This window comes from Thrips palmi, unplaced genomic scaffold, assembly GCF_012932325.1.
Source record: "Thrips palmi isolate BJ-2018 unplaced genomic scaffold, TpBJ-2018v1 HiC_scaffold_18, whole genome shotgun sequence".
Taxonomy (NCBI): domain Eukaryota; kingdom Metazoa; phylum Arthropoda; class Insecta; order Thysanoptera; family Thripidae; genus Thrips; species Thrips palmi.
In genome coordinates this window covers 2,062,735-2,080,184 of record NW_023144627.1, presented here as the reverse complement: position 1 = coordinate 2,080,184, position 17,450 = coordinate 2,062,735, and the positions used below count along the sequence as shown (strand labels likewise).

Genomic DNA, 17,450 nt, shown 5'->3' with positions numbered 1-17,450 from the left:
GTCGAATGGTGACCCCAAAAATCCGATCGGACGACTCAAACACCTTCAAACCGCAAGAACATGTTGGATTTAGAGGCTAAAAACAGGATTGTACGCCCCTGGAAAATAGGCAATGCGTCGGATCGTCATTTTATGTATATCATCAAGTAGAGCGCACTTTTTGGAAAAGATCGCCGTTTTGCAATCGAAAATCGGACAAAGACTCTCGTAACAGCATCGATTTTAGTATACCGCTACATTTTCAACTTTTCTTTAAAGTTCAGGCGCGTTGATGGACCCATAAGAATGGTCCAAATCTTATCATATTTGTATCAAAATTCATGAAATTACACCTACTTTCAGAATCTGGACGGCGCTCCTCAATTTTTGAAACTTTTAAAAAAAGTGGACCACCCTACCCCTTGTGCGCCCTCGGCTGCTTCCATCGCCTGGTGGCTGTGCGTTTCGCGGCAGGGAGGTCCGTGGCCGCCGCTCGGTCGTGCGGTCCGCAGATTGCTGCCGGTGAGTCCTTCCCGAGGCGCCTGGAACGCATCGCTCGAAGTGCGTGGTGTCAAACGTCACAGAAATGTCATTTGAAGCTAACATCTCCGTGGAAAGCCCTCTCTGCTACCGCGCCGCGACCTCTTCATGTAGAGCTCAGTCGGAAAGCCTCGAAAGTCAAGGCCCCTTGGTTGCAGGCGGGTGATTCCGTGCGTAGGGGCCGTTTTAGCCACCTAAGAAAGTCAAGTAATCAATCCTGCTTGTTCGGCCGGAATTTGGCCTAGATAGCATCAATTGAACCCCAGGAAGACACTCTGAGCGTGGGCGAGCTAAAAGTTGACTTTCGTTTCCTCCCCCTATAAAATATGAAGAAATTAACTGAAAATATGACGGAAATTACGCTTCACGGAAATTACAAACAGGTGTTTCTGGCTCACTGCAACTGCATATCGCCACAGAAATATGCCATAAGTTTGGCACACTAGTTCGACGTCAAGACACATCTTTTCACGTGTAGGATGTCTTTCAAAACCCAATAGACGATGAGCGAGAGGGGCATACGGAAATTACACCAATTGTTACAACCCACCGATTTCACACACAACTTCCACTCGCACACTCAGCCCCCTCACTTTTTCACCACCGAAATTCGTTCATATGGTAAACAGACCGTGCTGATTCTGAATACGGTGGTGGTTTTGAGCAGGAAGCACTCCTAGTAGTTTTTTTGGTGCTTACTTTGAAACCGCTAAGGTAAAAGTCGGAGTACGGTGGACATTTAGTACGCGTTCTGAAAGTACAGTTCCAATCAATATACGATCTTCAAATTCAAGCAAGATAGTCACTATTAGTTAAAGATTTGATGGGTGTGTGTGGAATTCGAAGATTTGAATGGAACGCAGGGTTATAGAGCCGCAAAGTTGGTGTAAGGTGCGAATGGACATGACGGAACTTACAAAATCGCCCTTTTGGCCCCTCTCCGCGTCACATGTTAGCTTTGAAAGTCCGTATCCAAAGGGAACAAGCTATTCTAGTGCCAAACAAGATTCTTAAGTGTATAAATGGACTGCACTCGAATAAGTTCGCTCTGGGGAGGGTGTGGACACGAAAACGCCCTCTACGCGCGGAATCACCCAGGCGTCGGCGCGGCGCAGGCCCAGCAGGGACTCACCGGCGAGGCCTTCTCCCTTGCACTCGTGCGGTGTGTGTGGCAAGGGCAAGAGGAGCAGCGTCGTGAGGCACACGAGGATCCATTCCGTGCCAAACGTGCCACTAAGAGAGTCCTCTCCAAGAATCACACACAAATGACACGAGACAATTTAGCAATCTGTGTACAGCAAACTTCCGAGTGAGGGGTCCCTAGGGTGGTCCAAAAAAAAATGAAGTTGCTCGGATCGTCCAACGCCGCTCGGATTTGGATTCTACATCGAAAAATATGAAATACGTGTTTTTTCCTTTTTCGAAAAAATGATTTTTAGGACCTCCGCAGAGCCCCCAAAGTTTTTAACAGTGCTATTAATAGGAAAAAAATCGTAACTTGGTCATTTTTTGACCGATTTTCAAAAACAAAACGGGAATTTGTTCGTTTTTTAATGCTTATTACGGAAAAAAATATGCCCAACCCTCTTTTTGGTTTGCCTAACTTTCAGGGGCAAAAAATGACTAAATTTCGGCCCAAATTGGCAAGAGTTTCAGTTTGCAGGCCGCTACAGCCTCTCCAAGTCCACCCTGTCAGCATGGTGGGGTGCCCCCACCACAAGGCAAGCCCCATGAACAGAATAAGGATGCCGAGTGCAATTTGCCTACCTCCCAGGGGCATCAAATATTGGATTTTTTCGAAAATCTATCAATAGTGATGTCTCTTGGGGCATCTGGGCACTCAGATGGGCACCCTTTCACACGGTTTGGTACCCACACTACGTGATATGAACGTTATGGACGTTGCTGACGCGAGGGACCGCAAACCACGCAAGGCCACAAGAAAAGCCATCAAAATGAAGGAATTTTCTAAATTTTCACGTTTTTCTGGTCCTGAGAGGTAGGCATGAGGTGCTCAACAGTCCATTCCTATTGTTTGTTCTTATCACGTAGTGCGGGTACCGAACCGTGTGAAAGGGTGCCCATCTGAGTGTCCAGAAGCCCCAAGAGACATCACTATTGATACATTTTCGAAAAAATCCAATATTTGATGCCCCTGGGAGATAGGCAAATTGCACCCGGCATCCCAATTCTGTTCATGGGGCTTGCCTAGTGGTGGGGGCACCCCACCATGCTGACAGGGTGGACTTGGAGTGGCTGTAGCGGCCTACAAACTGAAACTCTTGCCAATTTGGGCCGAAATTTAGTCATTTTTTGCCCCTGAAAGTTAGGCAAACCAAAAAGAGGGTTGGGCATATTTTTTTCCGTAATAAACATTAAAAAACGAACAAATCCCCGTTTCGTTTTTGAAAATCGGTCAACAAATGACCAAGTTACGATTTTTTCCTATTAATAGCACTGTTAAAAACTTTGGGGGCTCTGCGGAGGTCCTAAAAATCATTTTTTCGAAAAAGGAAAAAACACGTATTTCATTTTTTTCGATGTAGAATCCAAATCCGGGCGGCGTTGGACGATCCGAGCAACTTCATTTTTTTTTGGACCACCCTAGGGGTCCCTTGCACTGTTAAAAGAAACTGTAGGAAAACAGCACATTTACCAACGAGTGATTTGCTTTTAAGCAACACGTGTCATCGGAATTTAAAACAGCACAAATGCTGTTAGGAAACAGCAAGTTTCATCATTGGAGAAAACAACAAATATAGTCGATTTCCAATGCTGGAAAACAGAACATCTTGTTTGTAAAATTAATGATATATGCTGTTTTGGAACGGTATCCTGTCATTTAAAAACAACACCATTCAATTTAAGATTTGCCGGAGCATTTTGCAGCTCACGGCTCAAATCAAACTCCAACTATGTCAAAATAAATTCTGTTGTTTCTAAACAGCATTTGTGTTGTAAAGTTTTTTAGCAACACTTCCAATTTTTAACAGCGGTGAACTGTCCAAGAACTGCACGAACTGTTACAAAACAATGTCTTGTTTGAGCCGTCAGGAAACTCCTATTTCCTTTTTGTGAATAACAGAGAGACCGCGTTGAAGAACAGTGCTGTTTGTAAACAGAAAAGGCGTTTCTGAATGACTGCTATATGGATAAGACTATTAGGACCCTCGACATTTTTTTGTAAATGTATAACAACTTTTTTGTTTGAAAACAGAAAAGTTTGTTTATGAACAGGTTGGTGCCATTTGGAAATGGTAATTCTGTTACACAACAACTTATTGACAGAGATCAGATACAGAGAGCCATCATCCCTTTTTACAACACTGCTGTTGGATAACGACTCAGTGTCCAACAATATGCCGTTCTTCTACAACAAGTGTTGCTAAAAAACTTAACAGGATATATGCTGTAAATTAACAGCATCTTTTCTATCAGTGTGGTCCTTTCCAATTTGCTGTTACTTGTTCATTCAAATTTATACCGCTACATTAAAAGCTTATGCTGTCGTCACCGAAAACCTTGTTTTGCTTTGAAACATGTCCGTAGCTTAAATTTAAACTGTTCCAAACATTTATTGTAATTGCTTATGGTTTCTTAGTCTTAGAGATTTGTTACTTGAAAGAGTACCCAAGTTTCATTATCGTTTGAAAGTGCACCTGGAGTTCATTTTAAAGACGCTTTTGCAGGTCTTTGTTGTAATTGTTCTGTAAAATGCATACCAACATATGGGCATATGCGGTCTGATAAGTAAATCTGCATTGCTTTCTCTCACTTCTTTGCAGTACTTCGTTGTATTTTTCTGATTGCTGTATCTGACATGGTAGTTCAAGTCAAACTGTACGCACCATTAACGTTCTTAATAACGCCATTCCTTTCCATCACTTTCAGTGCGCAGCTGGCCTGCAAGGGACGGCTAACCACCAGCAGGTCCTCTGTCATTTCGTCATAACCAGTTGTGCACGCAGTTTTAGCACAAATTTCCGACGCTTTATGTTTGTTACATTTTGTACGTGGTGATGAATTTTTGTAAACTCGTGTGACGTCTTGCATGAAATTGTTCTCAAATTTTCATAAAGTCATGCATTTTGACGCATAATATTATGCAAACTCCACGTGTGTACAAAATTGCGCTAGTTACTCGTACAAAATTCTACATAAACGTTAAAAGGAAGTTTACCAGTGCCGATTAATTGTATGTAGTTAACTACCAGTTCCTGAACGGTCGCGTTTTAAGCGTTGCTTACACCCTGTTTCCAGTATCTAGTGAATGTTGGCATGAATATTTGCTTGTCTGTGGGATGCTTTGGCGTGATGGGCGTTGGCCATGGAGAAGGGAGTCTATTTGTCTGTAACTTTCCTTTCTGTCCAGGTGTGAAAGCCGAGAGCATCGACTTGCCGACGGAGAGTGCTGACTGCGACTGGAGCTCCGGACTGCAGCCGCCCCCGTGCGTGCAGAGCGCTGTGTGCGGTAAGGCCCTCGCCCCCCCCTCTGCCCCCTCGGCTGGTTCTCCCCAATGACGGTGGTTCTCTTCCAGGCCCAGGCCATGGCGGTCCGTGCCCGCCGCTGCACGGAGTGTTCGACCAGCCGGGCGAGGGGGGAAGCATGCGGACTCCAAGGTCGCTGCAGGTGAGTCTTCCCGAAGGGGTATCATTCGTTTTCGAACACACCGAGTACCGTGAAACGGGGAAAATTCGGACATTTTTGATGGGTTTTTTTTTTTGAAATTGTGAAAGTTGTGGTGCTGTCATGGACTTGAGGGTTAAAATGTGTCATCTACCCACCTTTAGCTTCGATTCGGCGCTTATTTCAAATATTTGCACCTCACCGTTTTTACAGTGGAGGGCCCGAAGCAGTGTCCGAAATTACCCCGTGTTTTGGGGAAATTTTCGGACCCCCCTGGTAAAAACGACTTTTCGTTCTGTTTTTGGCCCCAAAATCGATCACTGTCTCTTTCTTATGTGCTAATATGATTATATGAGAAATTCGTAAGGGTCAAATGTAAAGATATGGTAGGGGTGGTCATCATACATAATTTGAAGTCATGTTTTGCACTCATATGTAGTTCGATTTAGGAATAGCGGGTGGAACTGGTAGGCCATTTAGAACGCTTCTTTTTTTTAAATTTTGACCGATTAGCTTTCATAGGCAACTCGGGCCATACATTTTTACGCGAAAGTGAATCTTAAATCTTCCTCTACAAGATTACATACAATAAATACATGCATAATGCATATGAAGGGCAAGTAGTCGTGGTGTATGTAGGGTTTAAAGGAAGATACAGGGGCTTAGTGGAAAGCTTTGCATTTTAATTGTAGTAAACCGGCGGGTATGCAGCCATTCGCCAAGACTAACTCTCATGTCACATGAAAAAAAATTTAATCAAAAAAACAGTCTTTGACACTAAGGTAGGATGTGCACATAAAACTAAGTATTAAAGATGTAGCTTTGCCCCATTTTTATGAAATTCGAAGTTTATAAAGCAACCGCTTTTAACAATTGGGAATTATCGTTGTTATTGGATTATATTCAATTTCCCAGAAGAGCTTTCCAGTTTCCATTACTAAAAACCCTGCGAAATAGAAAGTGTTCAGGACATACCCACTCTCCCTGGCGTGACGTTTGTATGTCCGAAATTCCCCCGTAAAGTAAAAATTTTTTTAGTTTGAGCTCATATAAACCATACTATTTGACCCAGGTGATTGAAAATTTGACACAGTATGCTCTTAACATGATCGAATCGACAAACAATCACCTCATGAACCGGCCATGAACAGTTTCGGCTTGCCAGTCAATTTTTTTACGCTTAAAGCGAATTTAGGTAAAAATGGTTAAATACAAAAACCACTCTTTCTCCTGTAGTTTGCCCCTGATTTGGCCCCGGGTGATTGATCAGATGGCATTAAGTGTGGCCGATGCGATGCGCGCAACGGGACAAGCCTCCAAGTTGGCCGTTGGATGGGAGCATCATCGCCAAGCTTCCGGGCTGAGTTTTCCGAAATTACCCCGTTTCACGGTAGCGTCAGAATGGCCCCGGTTCGTCCCTGTAGGGGGGGTCTGCAGAAGGGGGATTATAGAGGTCATTTCCCTTCTCTCAGGTACTTGATGGGCCTCCTGGAAGGTAGGCAAAATACACTACTTCGCCCATAAATAGGCAAAAGCCACTGCTTTACCATCGCCCTAGCAAAATTCTTGATACATCCTGTTACCTCGTCGCACGTTGCGCAACCGATCCACCCTTACCATGGCCGTGGGTTGCAGGCGTCGGCGCGGGGGCAGGCCAGCAGCTGCTCGTCGGCGAGGCCTTCCCCTCGCAGTGCCGGCTGGCGACGCGGGGCCAGGACGAGCAGGCCTCGAGCAAGGAGACGGGCAGGAAGGCGCGCCGGGATTCAACTGGGGGGTGCGGCCAGCGTTTCCGGACTGAGAGCGGAGCGGATTGCGGGACCACCTTGCAAGTCACACTGAGGGCGGACCTCACTCGTGCGGGGGTGTGGCAAGGAGTTCTCCAAGAAGAGTCTTCTTGTGAGGCACTCGAGGATCCACACCGGGGAGAAGCCCTTCAAGTGTGGGGAGTGCGGGAGGGGATTTTCTGTTTCATCTGATTTAGTGAGACACAAGAGGATCCCCACTGGGGAGAAGCCTTTCAAGTGTGACGTCTGCCGAAAAGCATTTTCTCAGTCATCTCATTTAGTGAATCACAAGAGGACCCACACCGGGGAGAAGCCTTACAAGTGTGACGTCTGCGGGAAGGCATTTTCTGATTCATCCGCTTTTGCGCGACACAAGAGGATTCATGCCACGAAGAAGCCGTAGGAATGTGGTGTCTGTGCAAAGATGGTTTTTTGGGCATGCAACGCGAAATGACACGAGGGGACCCATGACGCGCGGACGCAAACAGGTGTGTTGAGAATGGGCGCTCTCTATTAAGCTTTGTTTTGGGTTCACTCTGAGTTAATCTTCTGTTCTCGTCTATGTCGACCCTTTTTTCTTTGGATTATGTCCTTGCCTTTTTAAAGAAGAGTTGCTGTGTAAAGTGAGCACCAGTATTGCATTCTTTTTTAATTCAGTTTATTTTATTTCCCCTTTCTAAATTGCCACACGGACGATTCTTTTTGTTTTATTTCCTATCTCTCGGGGGTGGGCCACTTGTTTCTCTTCGTCGACATTTTTGCCAGTTAGTGTTGTTGTTCTGAGAAGTGTAAAGTGACAGGTAGTCTATTGGAAACGGGGGAATACCGATTGCAAAACCCCCCCCTTTTTTGTAACACGTTGTTTGTATCGCCTTTTTCAACCAGAGAAACGAAGGTTCTCTTAAAGTCGACTTGATTGTACAAAACCAGGGGGTTAAACGAGTTGTAGTAGACCCTTTTCCCTGATCGAAATGATTGTACGAAATAAAATCGAACTGTTCGCACCATTAATGTTGACTGACCCCCCTCTCGTTCCTCCCACGAACGGGCGCACGTTGCCACTGGAACTTCGTTGACGTAAGTTAATTGTAATTGCAATGTCTTTCGAAGCGGTAAGTTTCTTGTTTTATCGGTAGGAGTATCGTTCGAAGTGTATTTTTCCTTTTGGGTGTGTCTGCGCAGTGACGACAGCCCACTCCCTGTTTGTAACCGATGTGATGCCGTATGTGAAATTTACTAAAAAATATGAGGGAAAATTTACGCTTGACGGAAATTACAAACATGTTTTTCGGGCTCACTGCAAATGCCTATCGCCCAGTGGCGCAACACGTGGGTGCAGGGTCTGCGGCCGCAGCCCCTGTTTTGGGGGGGTGGGGGGGGTTTGGGTTTGGGTGGGGGTGTGGGAAGGGGAAAAAGAAAAAGGGGGAAAGGGGAGAAAAAGGAAAGGGGGGGAAAGAAAAGAAAAGAAGGAGAGGAAAAAGAAGAGAAGAGGAAAAAGGGGGTTGTAAGGGGCTGAATATCAGTCGCTCCCCCTAAATAAAATTTTCAGTGGGCGCCACTGCTTCGCCACAGAAATATGCCATAAGTTTGGCACACTAGTTCGACGTCAAGACACGTCTTTTCACGTGTAGGATGTCTTTCAAAACCCAATAGGAGAGGAGCGAGAGGGGCATACGGAAATTACACCAATTGTTACAACCCACCGATTTCACACACAACTTCCACTAATTTGGATTGTTCGATGTTCATAATCCTAGTTCATGCTATTGCCGCTTCAATTACCCACATTTTGTTGCAAACGGGGTCGAGATATCTTCATTTTTGCGGACTGAGGGACGCCCGCAGTTCGACTTTCACGAAAATTTGATTGGTCGCTGCTCCGCTCCCTGACGTCCGATCGACGCCAACAACGCGTATGGAAGCAATCGCACAAGTCAGTTTTTGGCCATTTTCAGTGTATTGCCCCCCTTTAAAAAGTCTTACTTTCTCCCATGTTTTTTGTCTCCAGCAGACATTTGGCTTGTGTTGTGATCATCAATTTCTTCTATGGGAATCTCAGGGACTTCATCAACATCAGAACTATCACTGTCAGAATTTATGATTCGCCTTGTAGTTGGTGAAGTCGGTGTAGTCTGTTCGTTTCCTGAACTGATTTTACTGACAAACCGCACCAGGGACCGTTGTTAGTAGCACTCGGTTTTCAACGCCAGTAACAAATTCTTTCTCTTTTTGTAATACTTAAAAGGGAAAAATTTTAAAAAAAATACGATTTCAAGAAATCCTAGGAGTCACGAAGTCAATTTGGGTAGGAGTGTGGGGAAAGCAAAAAAGTTATGTAAAAGTAGGGGGTGGCTCAAGGGTGGCTACGAATGGCAGTGGTACCAATGTGGTCGATGTCCCACCCGTCAAAATTTAACCTTGGCAATAAAGAGAAATCAAAATGCCGGGAAATTCAAAAAATTTCCCAATCCTAATGTGTTCCACAGTGACCCGACAAAGGAACATTTTTGAAGTCCATCATTATAAAAATTTTTGGGTTGCAGAAAGAAGGCAGAAAATTTAATTTTCGCGGGTTGGCAAAAATTTTTGTCGGCGTCTGCGCCCTTGCGAAAATCGCGAAGCTGAAAACACGAGTATGTCGCGCATTAAAACCGCCCTCCATTTTTGTGACGTTAAATTTGTTTGGTTGTTTCAAAAGGCTACGGTTCTCTAGTCATGTTTTCTTCAATTCTGTGTAATAGTTCTCACTCAAACGTAGCAACACCATGACGGTTGGCTTGACAAACTTTATAAACTCGAGAGGGATGGTCTCGAAACGCGGGTGAGTCTTGTTCGAAGAACATGAGCACTGAAAGTCGCGAGGTGGAGCGAAGTGATCATGGTGCTAACTGAATCAGAAGTACCATAAAACCCTGGCTAAAAGGAGCAGCTATATGACCAGCTTATTCAAAAAGAGACTGAAAGTCTTAAAGCGACTCTTAAACTACATTAAGGAAAGAAAATTCACAGATGCATGTGCACAGGTACGCAGTTAAATGGCTCAATTCACTCCGATTTGAAGAGAACAAAAATTTTCAACAAAACAACAGCAAAAACAACAACGCAGCGCTGCGGGATTGGTGCGGGACACCCCATAAAAAGTCACTGGCCGGCCGGCCGATCCAAAGGGCCCACGTTCGAAACGACACCAATTCTATTGTTGCATTTGTCTATCTGCAGTCAAAAAAAATTTTCATTTCGAACGTGCTATTTCAGCTTTTGGAGTAAGCTGTACAGCCCCAAAAAGAAGCTCCGCTATTGGTCCGGCTCGGCTCGGCTCCCCCCACCCCCTTTTTTTTTCTTTGACGCTCACTAAAAAGTTTCTAGCTGATTCGCTCCTAGTGGTGCAAATTTCGCACTTTCGCAGTGCGAAAATGGACCACTCCTGGAGGTGCTAAATTTGCACTACAGAGTGCAAAGTAGTAAGTCGATAGCACTCCCCAGTGCAAAGGTGGAACCAGGGGTGAAAAACGCCAAAAGTGCAAATTTTTACCCCCCCCCCCCATAGGGGATTTGTACTCTATGAAGTGGAAATTCTTCATTTCAGAGTGTGTTAAAACAGCAAGTTCTCTTTGGAGAACGGTTCAATAGACTAAAGAAGAAAGGCTTATGGTGTGTCAAGTTTAATTAAATCCATAAAATTAAACAGAGTCAAAGCTACTGAGGCTTTAATTTAACAAATTCAAAACTATCCATGAGGAAATAAAAACAATAAGTTTTAATTACAGAAGAGTAACTCCACCCCAAGGTGGACCGAGATCTGGGATTGGGTCACAGATTCGGTTCAAACTTTGTGGGTTCAATCGGTACCACTAGGACCTATCAACCCCCAAAAGAAAGTTGGCTAGCTCAAACAGAACCTGAGATATTTACATTTTTCTAAATTTGACTAATTTAGCGTAAAATTGTTGCTTCTGATTTTTTTATGGTAAAAGTTGTTTGCTTAGTTCTGGCTTATGTTTCTTTTTTCTAGTCGTAAAAAAAGAAGAAAAATGGTGGAAGGCCAAGTTTTGTACGTTGCTTGGTTTGGCCTACTCGAGCAATTTTGTCGAATTCATCGAAACTCTCATACCCAAAATACTCCAACTTGGATTTGACCCTGGTACGTCTCATTTCACTTCTTTTACTCTAATAAACAATTGCTATATAGTCCCTAGCACCAACAATTCCATATAAGCCAGAAAAATCCAAAACACAATTTTTCAATTTTCTACTTTGACCTATTTTGGGCGCTTTTGTCAAGATTAGGGCTTCTACATGATCTTGGGTGACAGGAAAGATCCTCCCTGCCCACAATTTAGATAGTATCAACACAAACAAAGAGACCCAAACTCAAGGTGCACTCAAAATTTATAAGGAAACTGTTTTGAGCAAATTTTGCAAGTTTACGAGGGGTGTGAAGAATTTAAATCGGAGGAAAATGTAATGCTTCAGCCAAAAGTGGATTTGTGGTTCATTAGTAAGCTTTCTCAAGTAGGTTTGGTGCCCTTTTAACCCTGAGAATGTTCCTCCTTGATAATCAGTGTTAAAACCCTGTTGTGGTATGGGGTTGTCGGACTTACGATTTCAACTCATCAACAAAGTAATGATCCATTTATTTAGGTTGCTTGCAATATGTAAGTTCAACCGCTTAGTCTCAATAACTGAGCCTGGTTTCATTTGGTTTGTAAATTTTTCAGACCAGCCAGATGACTTAAGACTAAGGGGTTCAGTTTACACGTTGCAAACAACCTAAATAAATGGATCATTACTTTGTTAATGCGTTGAAATGGTAAGTCCAACAACCCTATACCAAAACAGGGTTTTAACACTGATTATCAAGGAGGAACATTCTCAGGGTTAAAAGGGCACCAAACCTACTTGAGAAAGCTTACTAATGAACCACAAATCCACTTTTGGCTGAAGCATTACATTTTCCTCCGATTTAAATTCTTCACACCCCTCGTAAACTTGCAAAATTTGCTCAAAACAGTTTCCTTATAAATTTTGAGTGCACCTTGAGTTTGGGTCTCTTTGTTTGTGTTGATACTATCTAAATTGTGGGCAGGGAGGATCTTTCCTGTCACCCAAGATCATGTAGAAGCCCTAATCTTGACAAAAGCGCCCAAAATAGGTCAAAGTAGAAAATTGAAAAATTGTGTTTTGGATTTTTCTGGCTTATATGGAATTGTTGGTGCTAGGGACTATATAGCAATTGTTTATTAGAGTAAAAGAAGTGAAATGAGACGTACCAGGGTCAAATCCAAGTTGGAGTATTTTGGGTATGAGAGTTTCGATGAATTCGACAAAATTGCTCGTGAAGGCCAAACCAAGCAACGTACAAAACTTGGCCTGCCGCCATTTTTCTTCTCTTTTTACGACTAGAAAGAAGAAACATAAGCCAGAACTAAGCAATCAACTTTTACCCTAAAAAAAATCAGAAAGCGACAATTTTACGCTAAATTAGTCAAATTTAGAAAAATGCAAATATCTCAGGTTCTATTTGAGTTAGCCAACTTTCCTTTGGGGGTTGATAGGTCCTAGTGGTACCTATAGAACCCACTAAGTTTGAACCGAATCCGTGACCCAATCCCAGATCTCGGTCCACCGTGGGGTGGAGTTACTCCTAGGGGTATTTCGCGATGTTAGGTTCTTCGGTAACCGGTCGTTTTCGCCCGCCAAACCAACAACTTTCGTGCCCTTGACGCGCGTAATTCAAACTTACGTGCCGCATGGGAACCAATGAGAGGCGAGAAACTTCGCACTTTTCCCGGGTGAAACATTTTTGCACTTACAAGTGCACTCACTCACCGACTTAGCACTTTTGGGTCCATTTTCGCACTTAGAAGTGCAAACAAGCGCTGATTGCACCGTCGAGAGTGATTTTGGCAGTTCGCACTGGCGAAGTGCGAATTTAGCACTGTCGGGAGTGAAATTTGGTAGGGAACTTTTTAGTGAGCGAGTCGAGTTTTGCCATGGAAACGGCGATTTTGACAGCAAATTTCTCAAAATTGGCCGTTGACTTTTTAACCAGATTTCGGCATCAGAATCAGCGTTCAAAGTTCTACAAGTCTGCAAAATCTCATTAAAATCGTATAGAAAAATTTTCCCAAATGCATAAAGGGCCACACAAATCGAATCTCGGGCCGGCTGAATCCTGGGTATACTATAAGGGTACTTCGTGCCTAAAAAACTCACTGTAAATTTCAAAGATTATCAAGGAAAACCTTAATAGTACCATAAATATCGTCGGCAATAAAAATAGTCCCGGGGTAGCCCGGGGACCGAGGACGAGGGCTGCGGGATAGAGTGGGGTGGGGGGGAAAAGGACGAGAGAGGGGGTCGGTGGAATGACTTCGGGGGGAAAACCATCAGGGTCATTCTCCGCCGAATCGACGATGGTCTGTTTTTTAGGTCGATGGATTCGGTCCAAACCACTTTTAATCGATGCATTGGGACCCCAAAGGAACCCCTAAGAGGATTTTTTTTTAAATCATTTTTTCCAGAGTTATGGCCCATACCATTTTTGGGGAAAATTTTGTGAAATTCAGTGAAAACAGTACTTTTCATCTTATCCTATGAAAGTGTGATGTGAGACCCCTTTGGCTTCTATTTCCATTTAACTAGCTTAAAGGGGGCCTGAAAACCTTCTCCTCTGACTAAAGGTGAAAAATCAAAAAATTTCCAATTTTTACTTAAGAAAATTCATGAAAAAAAATGAAAAAAGAGCATAACTTTTTTACGTGGTTTGAGAATTTTGACGATACTTTGTCCTAAGATTCACTTTAGGTGACCGCTTAAAACTACAAAATATTTTATCTGGCAATACGTATCTTTTGAATCGGGTTGATAAAACTTAATTTGAGCTAAAATTTTACTCGAAACTTATGACGACAAAGCGCATTTACTCTAAAATCAATTTTCAAATGTCAAAAAAATTACGAATTATACATCTTGAAGTCAGGGCAGATTAAACCCCTCAAGAATCCATCCCATTGATGCTCAAAATATTGATCACTCCTTTTTTTAGGTATTTTGCTCTCCATTTAAGCCTAAACCCATAAAGTACATGGTGGTCGGTGATATTGGTGGTAATGGTGGTCCATTGTTTCAAACAGTTGTTTTACAGTGTCTGCATTGTTTGTAAGTGGTCTGCACTGGTAAAACTAAGGCATAGTAGTATGTATGCCTGGCCTCAAGCGTAAAATCTTACAGTGTACTCATGCGCTTGACTTCAAGCGTAAGAAGAGCTATGTTTGAAGCCAACCCTAATCAAGCCACATCAGAAATTCTGACCCACTGCTTCAAGCGTAAAGTCAGTACACTCAATTTCAATCATAGTGAAAACCCATGATGCATTTTACAAGCACAGGAGAATGCGCACATTCATTATGCAAAATCAGCTCAATTTAATTTAAAATAATATCTTGCTTTGTTAAATAATCTTGTTAATCTAAGATCTAAAACAGCTTAGCTAAGATATTATCTTAAATTAAATTGAGCTGATTTTGCATAATGAATGTGCGCATTTCCTGTGCTTGTAAAATGCATCAGGGTTTTCACTATGATTGAAATTGAGTGTACTGACTTTACGCTTGAAGCAGTGGGTCAGAATTTCTGATGTGGCTTGATTACGGTTGGCTTCAAACATAGCTCTTCTTACGCTTGAAGTCAAGCGCATGAGTACATGTAAGATTTTTCGCTTGAGGCCAGGCATACATACTACTATGCCTTAGTTTTTCCAGTGCAGACCACTTACAAACAATGCAGACACTGTAGAATCAACTGTTTGAAACAATGGACCACCATTACCACCAATATCAACCACCATGTACTTTATGGGGTTTTGGCTTAAATGGAGAGCAAAATACCTAAAATAAGGAGTGATCAATATTTTGAGCATCAATGGGATGGATTCTTGAGGGGTTTAATCTGCCCTGACTTCAAGATGTATAATTCGTAACTTTTTGACATTTGAAAATTTATTTTTGAGTCAATGCGCTTTTTCGTCATAAGTTTCGAGTAAAATTTTAGCTAAAATTAAGTTTTTTCAACCCGATTCAAAGAAGATACGTATTGCCAGATGAAATATTTTTTAGTTTTTAAACGGTCACCTAAAGTGAATCTTAGGACAAAGTATCGTCAAAAATTTTCAAACACGTAAAAAAATTAGCTCATTTTTCACTTTTTTTTATGAATTTTCTTAAGTAAAAATTGGAAATTTTTTGATTTTTTACCTTTAGTCAGAGGAGAAGGTTTTTAGGACCCCTCTAAGCTAGTTGAAATGGAAATAGAAGCCAAAGGGGTCTCACATACACTTTATAGGATAAGATGAAAAGTACTGTTTTCACTGAATTTCACTAAATTTTCCCCAAAAAGGTATGGGCCATAACTCTGGAAAAAAAGATTTAAAAAAAAATCCTCTTAGAGGGGTTCCTTTGGGGTCCCAATGCATCGATTAAAAGTGGTTTGGACCGAATCCATCGACCTCAAAAACAGACCATCGTCGATTCGGCGGAGAATGACCCATCAGGAGCCCAAGCAAGCCGAAGAGAACACGAAGGCAGTCGGCTCCGACATACGCTACCCGCGTTCGGCGCACTAGGAACCCGTAAAATACTCCTGCTGGGGACTGTAAATGATGTTTTTACTGTTGTGACTGCAGTGACTGCGATTGATTTTGTGACTGTAAGTGACTGTTTTTGCGACTGTTTTCGAAGCGTACAGTGACTGTTCCGAGTTACGTACCACAGTGGGCTGGGATCGCATTCTAGCCGCTTAAAAATAACCCTTTGATAGTCGTTTAAATTGGCCGATTTCAATTCTTTTTGATGGGAAATTTTCCGTAAGGGAAGGTGGGGTACCATGTGACGGTTTTTGTTAAATGCCCGTCAACCCAATACTACCAATCACATTAGTCATGTGAACAAAATGATTCTTCCCCTTAAAATTTCTGTTGAGATTTTCATTTATATGTTTTCGTTGCTGAGTTATTCCGAGTTGAATGGGCCAAGTCAAAGTGTCACTTCGTACCCCACGTAGTACACTATGTGACAGCCTTAGTGTACCATGTCACAGTGGCCTTTTGTCAGGGTTTAAATCATATTCAGCGTACCTATACGCAAAGAATGACTGAAGAAGTCCTCCATCTTTTTATTTCCGTTGAGTTTATCAATTTATCATCTCTGGTTCCGGAGCAATGAAGGTTTAGTTATGTGTACAAATGTCATGGGCTGAACACATTCAACTGAGTGAATCGTGGAATCCCATAGCGAATGACAGTAGTGTCACATGGTGCCCAGATCAACAGTTTTAGGGGAAACAGCAATAACGCTCAAAGTTTATGCCGTAGAGAATCGAGCCAAAGTTTATTTTGCGCTTAAAACATCAAAGAATAACATCTTGCAGAGCATATGTCCTTAAAATGTATTTTAAAGGTAAAAAGCGGACGCGGTGGGAAATAGAAAAAGTTTCCAATGAGCTATTTTAAGGCGGTTTCCAATTCTGATCGCTACCATTCCCCTCCTTTTCGAAGGAGAGTCACGACCTATTGCACGTCAATTCTCCTTCATGATACCTTCCCTTGAGTCTTCTTACCGCTGTTGGATAGCAAGCCGTTTGGGAGAAAAAGCCAAAGTCACATGGTGGCCGTGTCACATGGTACCCCACCTTCCCTTAGATTCCAAATCTGGTCTTGGAATTGACGTGCGACAAATACTTTGACCGCTTCGTGCCGTCAAAGTTCAACATTCGGTAAAAGTTCACTACAAATCTAACTGTCTACTAAGTACACACTTACAAATGCGTGCTTGCCAGTACACACTTACAAACGCATGCTTAGCCAAGTACACACTTACAAATGCATGCTTGCAAGTACACACTTACAAACGCATGCTTGACGCATGGAGTTGACGCATGGTGAAGCATGCGTTTGTAAGTGTGTACTTGCAAGCATGCATTTGTAAGTGTGTACTTGGCCAAGCATGCGTTTGTAAGTGTGTACTTGCAAGCACGCATTTTTAAGTGTGTAGTAGACAGTTAGGTTTGCAGTGTTCCAATGTGATGCGAAAAATAAGCTGTTCTATATTTTTACATTGTGAGCGATTGGAGTGCTAATTTCAAACTTCCGCTGGGTTCCTCTTGAAGCTTAAGGTCTGCCCTTTCAAATGGTACTAATGTTTTTGTTTTCTGACCAAAATTAGACGAACGGCGCTCTTTTTTACCACAAAAAACGCAAATTATCAGTAAAAAAACCTTAAAGTTTGAGATCTACTACCGAATCAACCCCAATCAAGCAGGTCTGTACACTAGACATTGACGAGAGGCATGCCTTGATAAACGAGAAAAGCTGCGCAAACTTGCGCAAACGCAAACGCAAGGCCTCTAGAAATGTATACTTTTCGCCGAAACAATGTATTTTGTCAAAAAGTGGTGGGCTGACGTCACGGGTGTGCTCGTTATCACCGGGGCGTGAGCGTGCTTGCGCACAAGCGCACTATCAA

At 42.8% G+C, this 17,450-nt stretch overlaps 1 pseudogene; it reads left to right on the top strand.

Moving 5' to 3' along the window:
* Nucleotides 1-2,414: 2,414 nt before the first annotated feature.
* Nucleotides 2,415-17,450, top strand: part of LOC117645567 — a 19,961-nt pseudogene continuing 4,925 nt past the window's right edge.